The 11,513-nt window shown below is 41.6% G+C and overlaps 1 protein-coding gene across 10 annotated transcripts in view; it reads left to right on the top strand.

Annotated features, from left to right (window-relative positions):
- Window positions 1–11,513, top strand: part of TOMM20 (translocase of outer mitochondrial membrane 20) — a 289,783-nt gene that overhangs the window by 15,464 nt on the left and 262,806 nt on the right. The gene's annotated exons all lie outside the window — the stretch shown is intronic.

Genomic DNA, 11,513 nt, shown 5'->3' with positions numbered 1-11,513 from the left:
CTTTTGCTTTTATCTTCAGTGTATCTCCTTAATCCTCTTTCAGTCTGATTCATTTATCTTGTTATGGTGCGAATAAGGTGTAACCTTGTGGCTGAAGACTTGCAAAGAATGGAGGTGTTCTCAAAATAGTGACATGTTATCTGCAGTCACAGATTGAACATTAGGTCTGAGAATAAAGATCCTTGATACTTACTTGTCATCTGTTGAACTGAGTAACAGTTTCTCCTTGTACACATTGCCTTTATTCTGTCTCAAAATCTAGAGCGATCCCGAAGACTTTTCCTGTCTGCTTACATATTTTACTTAATTTACTTACAAATTTTCCTTAACCTTGATCTTGGGTTTTTGTTGTGGTTGGGATATAGAGGAAAGAGTTTGGAGTATGATTCTAAGTTTTTGCTTCTGGATAGCTGCATAGCCTTTGGCAGGTTACGTTACATATCTGAACTTACCCCTAGTGTTCTCATCTATAAAATTAGAACATCAGACTACGTAACTCAGACATTTAAGGACTCTTCCTCGTGTACCTTCCAGGTTTGTGATCCTGCACTCTTAAACAGTATTTTTTTTTTTTTTGATGGCACCCTGCCTACTCTTGTCTGGGGATAGGGAGGCAACTAGTGCAAACATGCTGGTTAGTCATTTTTACTCATAGATCCCCAATCCAAAGCAGTGTAGTGGTCATTGGTCACACAGCTAGGAAACAGTCTTTTCGTCCTGTACTCTCCCTAGTCAGAGGGGAGTATTCAGACCAGGGGCATTCAGAATATAGAGAGGAAAGAGCAAGGGGCAGACAGCTTGGCACGGAAGGAATGGACCCCCGAGAGAACCTAAGGACGAGCTGGAGGAGTGAGCAGTCAACTTAGTTTTGGGAGAGGGTATGAATGCTATAGGCCCTTGAGAATTGTAGTATAGTCCAAGCTTCGTATCACTGGGTTTTCTGAAAAGTAATCAGCTTTGATCTAATGCTTGTTGAAAAGGCTGTGCTATCTTCCCAGTGGAGCTGATAATGTGGTCATTTTCTTACTTAAATGACAGCTTTTGTGCTTTATTTTTTAATATTTTATTTATTTATTTGACAGAGAAACACAAGAGAGGGAACACAAGCAGGGGGAGAGGGAGAAGCAGGCTTCCCACCGAGCAGGGAGCCTGATGCGGGGCTCGATCCCGATCCCAGGACCCTGTGATCATGACCTGAGTCGAAGGCAGACGCTTAATGACTGAGCCACCCAGGCGCCCCAGCTTTTGTGCTTTAAAATTAGGTGCCACTTCTGAAAGGTGGTAGTTTGGTTTAAAAAAAAAAAAAAAAGCCCAAACAAGGTTTTCCCCCAAGCGCATAATTGCTCAACAGGGTTACCTATCTAAAAAGTTTTACATGGTGATCGAACCAGGAAGTAGGCATGATGTTGGCCAAATGGTGCTCAACCCAAGATTTAATTAAGAGTGATGACAGCCTGAATGTGCCCATGTGCTAATGTTGCATGCTTGTATAAAGTCTTTGGGGATGGAAACAGGTATTAGTGCACGTTGGTGTGCTTCCCTGGGAAGGAGCTGTTTGATTTCACAATTTGTACTTAAGGTGAAAGTGCACTTAAAACGGGCTTACCTGGCAGTGTCCGTGCTGTCTTGTTAATAGCTAGAATTTACATTCACATTGAATTTATGTACATAAAATCTAGTACAGTGGGTATAGTACGCAGTTAGCAAATGTTTGAGTCCTCTTACTCCTCCATAAGGTGATTTTTTTTTTTTTTACCATCTTTCTGCTTGCTTTTCTGACCTTGTCGAACCAACTTAATGGACCAGAGTATTAATGAAATATTACACAAAGTTTTGAGAAAATTAGTATACCATGCAGATGTTATACAAAATTTTCTTTCTTGTAACATAAAAAAAAAATGCAATTTTATTATTGCTTGTGCCTCAGCTTGTTTAAGTAAATATTAAAGGGCTTGGAGAAAATTTTCGTTCGGTGTATATTTGCAGAAGTGAATTCTCAATTTGATTCACAGTGGTGGTACCTGTTTCTCGGTTAATATCCGTTGGAGAATGTTGACAGTTGTGCAGCTTCCCCAGGAGAAAGCACGTTTGCTTTTGACTCGAGAAGATTCACAGCTCCCAGGTGAAGAACCCGTGCTTTCCTGTCAGTAGGCGAGGATTCTGTGTAATAGTGGGTTCCCAACTGGAACAGGTGCCTGGAAGGAGTGTTAACACCGCTGGGCGGTAGACCTGAGCCAGGAGCATATTATTAGTATTTTTTTAAATCAAAATATATTTATTTTATTTATTTATTTTTTTTTTTTAAAGATTTTATTTATTTATTTGAGAGAGAGAGAATGAGAGAGAGCACATGAGAAGGATTAGGGTCAGAGGGAGAAGCAGACTCCCTGCCGAGCAGGGAGCCCGACGGCGGGACTCGATCCGGGGACTTCAGAATCATGACCTGAGCCGAAGGCAGTTGCTTAACCAACTGAGCCACCCAGGCGCCCAAAATATATTTATTTTAAAGATTTTATTTATTTATTTGACAGAGACATAGTGAGAGCAGGAACACAAGCAGGGGGGTTGTGGGAGAGGGAGAAGCAGGCTTCCTGCTGAGCGGGGACCCCGATGTGGGGCTTGATCCCAGGACCCTGGGATCATGACCTGAGCTGAAGGCAGATGCTTAACAACTGAGCCACCCAGGCGACCCTAATCAAAAAATATTTTTTTAAAGATTTATTTATTTTTGGAGAGAGAGTGTGAGCAGGGGAGGGGGCAGAGGCAGAGAATCTCAAGCTGACTCCATGCCCAATACGGGGCTCAATCTCACGACTCTGAGATCATGACCTGAACCCAAATCAAGAGTCGGATGTTTAGCCAACTAAGCCACCCAGGACCTCCAAATTATTTTTACTTTCTTTTAAGTGAACCCTACCCCCCAGTGTGGGGCTCTACCTCAGGACCCCGAGATCAAGAGTCACATGCTCCACCAACTGAGCCAGCCAGGTGCCCCATGTTAGTGTTTCTAACAAGTCTCCAGGTTTTGGTGGTGCCACTGGTCTGGGGCCCTGCTGTGAATGTGGCACAGGAACACTCAGTGGTGGTATGGAAAACCTAAACAGGAAATGTTTATTATAGCAGCCATGTTAATGTCACAGGTGATGTACTTTAGCACTCTGTAAAAATGAGATGTGTAGGGGCGCCTGGGTGGCTCAGATGGTTAAGCGTCTGCCTTCAGCTCAGGTCATGATCTCCAGGTCCTGGGATGGAGCCCTGTGGCGGGCTCCCAGGTCAGTGGGGAGCCTGCTTCTCCCTTTCCCTCTGTCCCTCCCTCTGCTTGTGCTCTCTGTCTCTGTCTCTCTCAAATGAATAAATCTTTAAAAAAAAAATTGAGACGTGTAATTTAAAAAGCCAGCTAACCGGTGGTAGAATGTGATTATTAAGAACACGTGGTACTCACTCTAATGCTCTGAAGCATAAAGACTATCAGTTATCAGACTTTATGTTCAAGATAGGCCAGTCTATTTAAATGTGTTTTAGGATTTTTTTCTGTAAACAGCCCATCAACTAGACACATCAGTTAAACAGAAAATACATTCCCTAAGCATTTTGGTTGTGTTTTAAAATTCTTATTTCATATTTGTGTCTTGGGGTGAATCAAATAGATTCAGGGTCTTTTCTAGATAGAGGGTCTCCAGAACATTTTATATATGTAATTTTTTCCTTCACTTTTTTTTTTAAGATTTTTTTAAATTTATTTGACAGACACAGTGAGAGAGGGAACACAAGCAGGGGGAGTGGGAGAGGGAGAAGCAGGCTTCCTGCGAGCAGGGAGCCCGATTCGGGGTTCGATCCCAGTACCCTAGGATCATGACCTGAGCCGAAGGCAGACACTTAACGACTGAGCCACTCAGGCGCCCCTTTTTCCTTCACTTTTAACGGCTAAATACAACTGTGTTCTAGAAACAGTTCAGGAGGCATTGCAGAGGTGTTAAATCCTTTCTTAATTTCCACTGCTATTGATAGAGGAGTCAAATACTCTGTAGTCATAGGGGTATAGAAGTTATGGGTGGGGGAATGGTGGGAGAAGAAATCGTTTGAGAGAGGCTGTGGTTAAGCTGGAGCTTGATCTGAAAAAGATGGACCTGGTGTTGAGCAGTACCTCCATGTGGAATGTGCCCGCATGTGATCTGCTCGGTCAGGGAGAACAACGGGATCCCACTGGAACTTCACTGAGATCTTAAATCCATGTAGCCCTGCCTTTCCTTTGTTGCCTAAGGAAGTAGATGAGACTGAACCGAGCTGGCCTTTTTAGTTTGTACCTCGGTAGAGTGGGTAAGTTTGAAGTTCTAAAACCAGAACCTATCTCCGTTGACCCAGAGTAGCAAGCAAGACGAGTCCCTGGACAGGTTAAACAGCTTCGTTCATGACCTCTGGACAGTGTTCACATTGTGCGTATACTTGCTCACCCTACTCAGCACTTGAAGAGGACAACTTTGTGGTCTTAGAGACTGTTTCATAAACCATTTACATCAATTACCATTTTTATAGAGCCCTATGCTAGTTTTCAAAAGCTTCCTCTGTAGTCAGGACTCCAGTAGCAAGTATAGAAACCCAACTTGGGTTAGCATTAGTGGCATTGTTAGCTCCTCAGGAAGGGTAGATCTAGCCTCTCAGGTTAGAACGAGCACCCCAAACCAGGACGGCTCCCTCTACCTCTGCACCTCATTGTGCTTTTTGATGTTCACTAACACACATAAAGGAGGACGGAAACACTTCTGGGCTCTAGAATGGATTCAGTTCGCTCCTTACAGTCTACAGGAGTCGTTCCCCTTTCACAGCTTAAGAAACCTGCCTAGTGTTGCATGGGAAATGGAAGATTCAGGATTTCCCCCCCATCTTTATTGAAGTATGATTTATAAATTAAAATTCTGTGTATTTAAGATACCTCGGTGTATGTGGACGTGAAATGAGTGCTACCATCGGGCTAATTAACATCTATCACCTCACATAATTCTTCAGGCATGTGATGTAAGAATACTGAAGATCTACTCTGCAGATTTCAAGTATGCAATTCTGTGGTCCCCATGCTATACATGAGATGTCCAGAACTCATAACTCAAAGTTTGTACCCTTAGTTCAACATCTCCCCAGTTCCCCTGCCCCCTCATCCCTGGCAACCACCATTCTGCTCTTTCCATGAGTGATTTGTTTAGATTCCACCTCTAAGCGAGATCATCTTTTCGTTTCTGGCTTATTTGACTTAGCATAATGATATCCTCCAGGTCGAACCATGGCCGAAATGGCAGAATTTCCTTTTTTAAGGCTGAATATCCTGTGTGTGTACACACACACACACACCCTGTTAACGTTTTATGTATCTATTTATGCACTGACAGACATTTAGGTTATTCTCTACACACACACACACACACACACACCTGTTACATTTTATGTATCTGTTTATGCACTGACATTTAGCTTATTCTGTCTTGCCTCTTGTGAACTTGAGAGTGCTCTTTGAGATCGTGATTTCATTTCTGTCTGATATATACCCAGAAGTGGGATTACTGGATCATATGGTAGTTCTGTTTTTTTAAGTTTTTGAGACCTCTCCATACCGTTTTCCAGAGTGACTACACCACTTTACAGTGGGCTCCCTTTTCTCCAGGTCCTTGCCAACACTTCCCTTTTGACTTTGGTATTAGCCTATCTGTCAGGTGTGAGGTGATACTGTGCTTTTGTGTTAAGTGCTGCCGAAGTGAGCATGATTCCCATTTCCCAGATGGTTAGTGATGTTGAGCACTTACTGGCCATTTGTATGTCTTTGGAAGAAAATGTCTTTCAGGTCCTTTGCCCATTTTAAGATTAGATTATTTTTTTTTGCTGTTGAGTTGTAGGCGTTCCTCATATTTTTTGGATATTAACCCCTTATCAGATAGGTAGTTTGCAAGTATTTTCTTTCATTCCATTGGTTGTCTTTTCACTTTGTTGATGGTTTCTTTTGCTGTGCAGAAATTTTTTAGTTTGATGTGGTCCCATCTGTTTATGTTTTCACTGTAAACATGAAAATATAACTTGGCTTTCAAAATTCTGAATTTCACCTTTACAGTTTTTCTTACAACATTCTGATACCAGAATTCTTTTTCAAGTCTCAAACATTTTTGTAAATTTCTTTTTACTTTTTTTATTGAAGCATAATTGACGTACAAAGTAGTATTAGTTTCAGGTGTATAACAGTGAATTCAACAATTCTACACATCGTGCAATGCTCACCATGATAAGTGTAGTTACCATACATTATTAGAGTATTGACCATGTTCCCTCTGCTATACTTTTTATCCCTGTGACTTATTTTATTTTATTTTATTAAAGATTTTATTTATTTATTTGCTAGAGAGAGAGAGCATAGGTGAGAGAGAGTGAGCGAGAGTACAAGCAGGGGGAGCTGCAGGCAGAGGGAGAAGCAGACTCCCTGCTGAGCAAGGAGCCCGATGCGGGACTCGATCCCAGGACCCTGGGATCATGACCTGAGCTGAAAGCAGCTGCTTAACCGACTGAGCCACCCAGGCGTCCCCCCGTGACTTATTTTATAATTGGAAGTTTGTACCTCTTAATCCCCTTCACCAGTTTCACCCATCCCCCACCTGCCTCTCCTCTGGCCACCACCAGTTTGTTCTCTGTATTTGAGTCTGTTTCTGTTTTTCATTTGTTCATTTGGTTTTTTAGGTTCCATATATAAGTGAAATCATGGTATTTGTCTTTCTCTGTCTTGACTTATTTCACTTAGTGTGATACCTTCTAGGTCCATCTTTGTTGTCAGGAATGGCAAGATCTCATTCCTTTTTTTTTTTTTTAAAGATTTTATTTATTTATTTGACAGAGAGAGACACAGCGAGAGAGGGAACACAAGCAGGGGGAGTGGGAGAGGGAGAAGCAGGCTTCCCGCGGAGCAGGGAGCCCGATGCGGGGCTTGATCCCAGGACTCTGGGATCATGACCTGAGCCGAAGGCAGACGCTTAACGACTGAGCCACCCAGGCGCCCACATCTTCCTGAATTAATAATATCATTTTCTTTGGGTAAATACTCAACAGTGAAATTACTGGGTCTGATGGTAGTTCTATTTTTAAGTTTTTGAGGAGCCTTCCTACTGTCTCCCACAGCGGCTGCACCAATTTACATTCCTACTAACAGTGCGCAAGGGTTCCCTTTTCCCCACATCCTTGCCAACACTTGTTACTTCTTGTCTTAGTGATTCTAGACATTCTGACAGGTGTGAGGTGATCTCATTGTGGTTTTCATATCATTTCCCAGATGATGAATGATGTTGAGCATTTTTCCATGTGTCTGATGGGAAAATGTCTTATTTGAAAAAATTTCTTCTGTTCAGGTCCTCTGCCCATTTTTAATCAGATTATAAGTTTTGGAGGTATTGGGTTGTATAAGTCCTTTATATAAAATATTTTGGATATTAACCCCTTATCAGATATTTTATATGCACATATCTTCCACTGAATAGGTTGAAATTTTGTTGATGTTTCCTTCACATAAGCTTTTTAGTTTGATGTGGTCCCACTTGTTTGTTTTTCCTTTTTGTTACCTGCCTTTTGGTGTCAAATTCAAAAAATCGTCACTAAGACTAATGTCAAGGACCTTTTTCTCTATGTTTTCTTCTAGGAGTCTTACGGTTTCAGGTCTTATGTTTAAGTCTTTAATCCATTTTGAGTTGTGTTTTGTATAGTATATGAGTTCAATTTCATCCTTTTACATGCAGCTATCCAGTTGACCCAACACATTTTTTGGAAGACTATCTTTCCTCATTGTGTGATCTTGGCACCTTTGTTGAAGATTAGTTGACTGTAGGATTTAGGGTTTGAATTAAGGGTAACTTCACTGTACTTGGTTATCTTTTTGAGAGAGAGGGTAAAGGAGTTTGGGTGACTTTTTTTTTTTTCTAAAGAATGTAGGTACTTTTTCACTAAACATGACAGACATAATGAGCAAACAAAACAAAATGGCCATTATATAATTCAAGTTGTACATAGAATGGATGCTTATTTCTTTTCTTTTCTTTTTGTTTTAAAGATTTTATTTATTTGCTTAGAGAGAGCATAGGTGAGAGAGAATGAGCGAGAGTACAAGCGGGGAGCTGCAGGCAGAGGGAGAAACAGGCTCCCTGCTGAGCAAGGAGCCTGATGTGGGACTTGATCCCAGGACCCTGGGACCATGACCTGAGCTGAAGGCAGCTGCTTAACCGACAGCCATCCAGGCGTCCCTGGATGCTTATTTCTTGAGAGAATACAGAGCCTGAGGAGTTGAAAGCACAAAACATTACTGAAGTGATGTCTTACCTTTTTTAAAAGTGAGAGTTTTTTTTGTTTTCTGCTTTATAACTTTGCATTGTTTAACATCATAATCTCTTTGCCCCTCCCAAGTTACTCAAATATAGTTTATGCTTCAGGAGGGCATGCCATGACTTCCTAAGCTGCTGTCAAAGACTGGACCAGGTAACAGGGCCAGAGAATTGGAAGGGCTAGATTGGAGAGCACATTGACTTGGAGGAATGAACCTGGGCTAGAGTGGTCTAGCGGCTGGGAGCTGGGACTCCAGGCAGGGAGTAGGACCTCTGCTAGAACTTGCTCTTCTCCTCAGTTCTGTTTCATAGAGAATTGCTCCCTAATTTCTCCATTCTTACTGGGTGATTTCATGTTCTCTGGCTTTAATGGCACCTGTCCCTGATGTTGTCCCATCCCGTGTCTCTCCCCCGCTCCCTGCTCCCGCCAAGCCCAGGTAGATATGGGTTCCTGCTTGCTTAGTGTTACATGGATGTCTACAGGCACCCTAAATAACGTGTACAGAATTAAATTTATTCCCTTAAACATGCTCCTTCTGAGCTGTCCTCCACTTGGCTGTTACCTACTCACCACATTCCATCAATGACCAAACCTTGCCCCTCCTATTCTTAGTAGGTATCTGATCCATTCCACTTCTCTCTGGCCTCACTGCCAGTCTCTTAGGATATTTGTCTCCAGTTATTGTATAGCCTCATGTCCTCTGATCTGCTCTGCTGCCTGAGGAATTGCTCTGAGACATGTCCCTCCCTTGTGTGGCATCCACGGCCCCTATAATCAGATTTGACTAATTCTCAACTTCATTCCTCAGATGTTCTCCTCCCTCTTCAAACACACAGAAGCACACAGGCTTTGATCATATGGAACAAACTTCGGTATGAAAGACGCTTTCCTCTCTAGCTGTCATTTTGTTATCTCACATCATGTGCCCTATGCTGTGGGCCAGGCACTATGCTTATTGCCGAAGATCTCTGGATAGACAAAATAGGCCATTTCCTGATTTTAACTTCAGGTTGAAAGATAATTAGTGAAGTCTTACCAGTTGTAGCGCTAGGTGCCCCCCTGTTGGGAGATCCTGTAGAACCCTGGGATATTCTTACCAAGATCTGCTGTAATTTTTTTAGTAATGTATCCCTTTTTCCTACTAGATGACTCCCAAATACATATGTCTTATTGATGATTGGGTTTCCCAGGATAAAGCATAGTGAAATAAATACTTAATGAATGGAAATCCAGACGGGCAGAAGTTGGCCAGGAATCTTTAACAGTGAAATGAATATAAAAGATTTTTTGACATGACACGAGGGATAAGTGGAAGGGAAAAAAGCATATTGTTGTGAGGCGTAATAACATCTCTTTTAAAAGCTACTGATTACTGATGTAGGAAAAGACATTAGGGTTTGAAGCTGATGGCTAAGAATTCTTGAGACGTTTTTGGTGCAAAAAGGTGGTTTTATTAAAGCATGGGGACAGGACCTGTGGTCAGAAGGAGCTGCACTGGGATCATGAGGAGTGGCCCATTATACTTTCAAGTTGGGAGGGGGTTAGGGTTAGTGTAAGTCTCCAAGGAATTTGGAAGCAAGGTTTCTAGGACCTTGAGTGGGGCTAGCTATTGTTTGGGAAAAGGTCATTTAATACTGTCTAATAAAAACCTGAGTCATGAGACCCTTCAGATGTATATTGGAGGGTCATATGCTTGGGGGATGATTGCCAACATGTATCTTGGGGGGTAGAGATAAAGGAAGTTTCCAAAAGAATTTTTGTATGTTAAAGTAGACTTACAGGATCCTGGGGGTCGGGCTAAGATTGCCTTTTGCCCTTAGCAAAGTATGAACATGGAGGCAGTTGAGTCCCTAGAGGAATGTCACTTTGCCTGTTTCAAGGACTTATCAAGGGGTTGTAGATAGTAAGGAAATGTAATAATTTTTCTTCTTCCTTTGTTTCCCATATCAATTACATCACTTTATTATTAGAAATATACAGAGTTTGAAATTAGAAGGACACATATCTAGTCTTCCTCATAGATCTCGACAGACTTGTAGCTGAACAAAATGTCAAACATTTTTATTTTATTTATTTTTTTTAAAGATTTCATATATTTATTTGACAGAGAGAGACACAGCGAGGATGGGAACACAAGCAGGGGGAGTGGGAGAGGGAGAAGCAGGCTTCCTGCGGAGCAAGGAGCCCGATGCGGGGCTCAATCCCAGGACCCTAAGGCAGACGCTTAAGGACTGAGCCACCCAGGTGCCCCTGTCAGACATTTTTTAAAAAAGTGAACCTGCCAGCCATTGAAGTTACATTTATGAGGATTCTAAACTATCCTTTTCTTGAAAGCTTGTCAAATATGGGGCTGAATCGTGTAGTCCTCGTTCAAGGCTGTCCTGCGGATTAGTGTATATGGTCTTTCCCAGTCCCTTTGAAGGGACTGGCTTATTTTGTTTTGTTTTGTACTTTCCCCTTGGGCAAGGGGAACTTAAAACAGTAGTCCAAAGTCGCACCTCATCCAGGACTTGGAAGACTTGAAATTTCATCTGCTTTCACAGGGGACTCATTTTAGAATTCAACTTTATATTCAGAAAAAGATGGTAACTAAAATACTCATGCTCTCACTACGTGTCTGATGACAGAAGACAAGACTTTCCAAGTTTTCTTGTACTTCCCAGGTATTCGACATTGAGCAAGCTCAATATAAATAATATTACTAATTTTAATAATGTAAAGGTAAATATCTCAGTAATATTGTGGTTTGAATTCTGGCTCTGTCGCATACTGGCTCTCTGACTTTGGGTAATTAAATTACTTCCAAGACCTCATTACTTAGAAATACCTTGTGAGCTTTTTTTGGTCTTCATCAGTAAAACGGAGAAACAGTGAAATGATGTATTGCAATCATTTGCTTATTTGTTTTCTTCCCTGCTAGACCATGAGTTCCTTGACACAGGAGCTAGATCTTCCTTTTCTCTGGATCCTGAATATCTACTTGGCATGTCAGTAGGCAGGTAGTAAATATTTATTGAGCTGAAATCAAGGAGGATGGACAGTCTTGTTAATTTGTTCTGAATTAAAATATTCTAGTACTTGACAAAAAAATCAGAAATGATTTTCCTTTCTGGGCTAGGCCTTAACACAGATTCTTTTAATTAGAAAGGAACAGAACTTTCTGGAGGGTGAAAAGT

The sequence above is a fragment of the Leptonychotes weddellii genome, chromosome 6 (genome assembly GCF_054177405.1).
Source record: "Leptonychotes weddellii isolate Sample4059 chromosome 6, ASM5417740v2, whole genome shotgun sequence".
NCBI classification, from domain to species: domain Eukaryota; kingdom Metazoa; phylum Chordata; class Mammalia; order Carnivora; family Phocidae; genus Leptonychotes; species Leptonychotes weddellii.
This window is presented reverse-complemented; position numbering and strand designations above follow the sequence as displayed.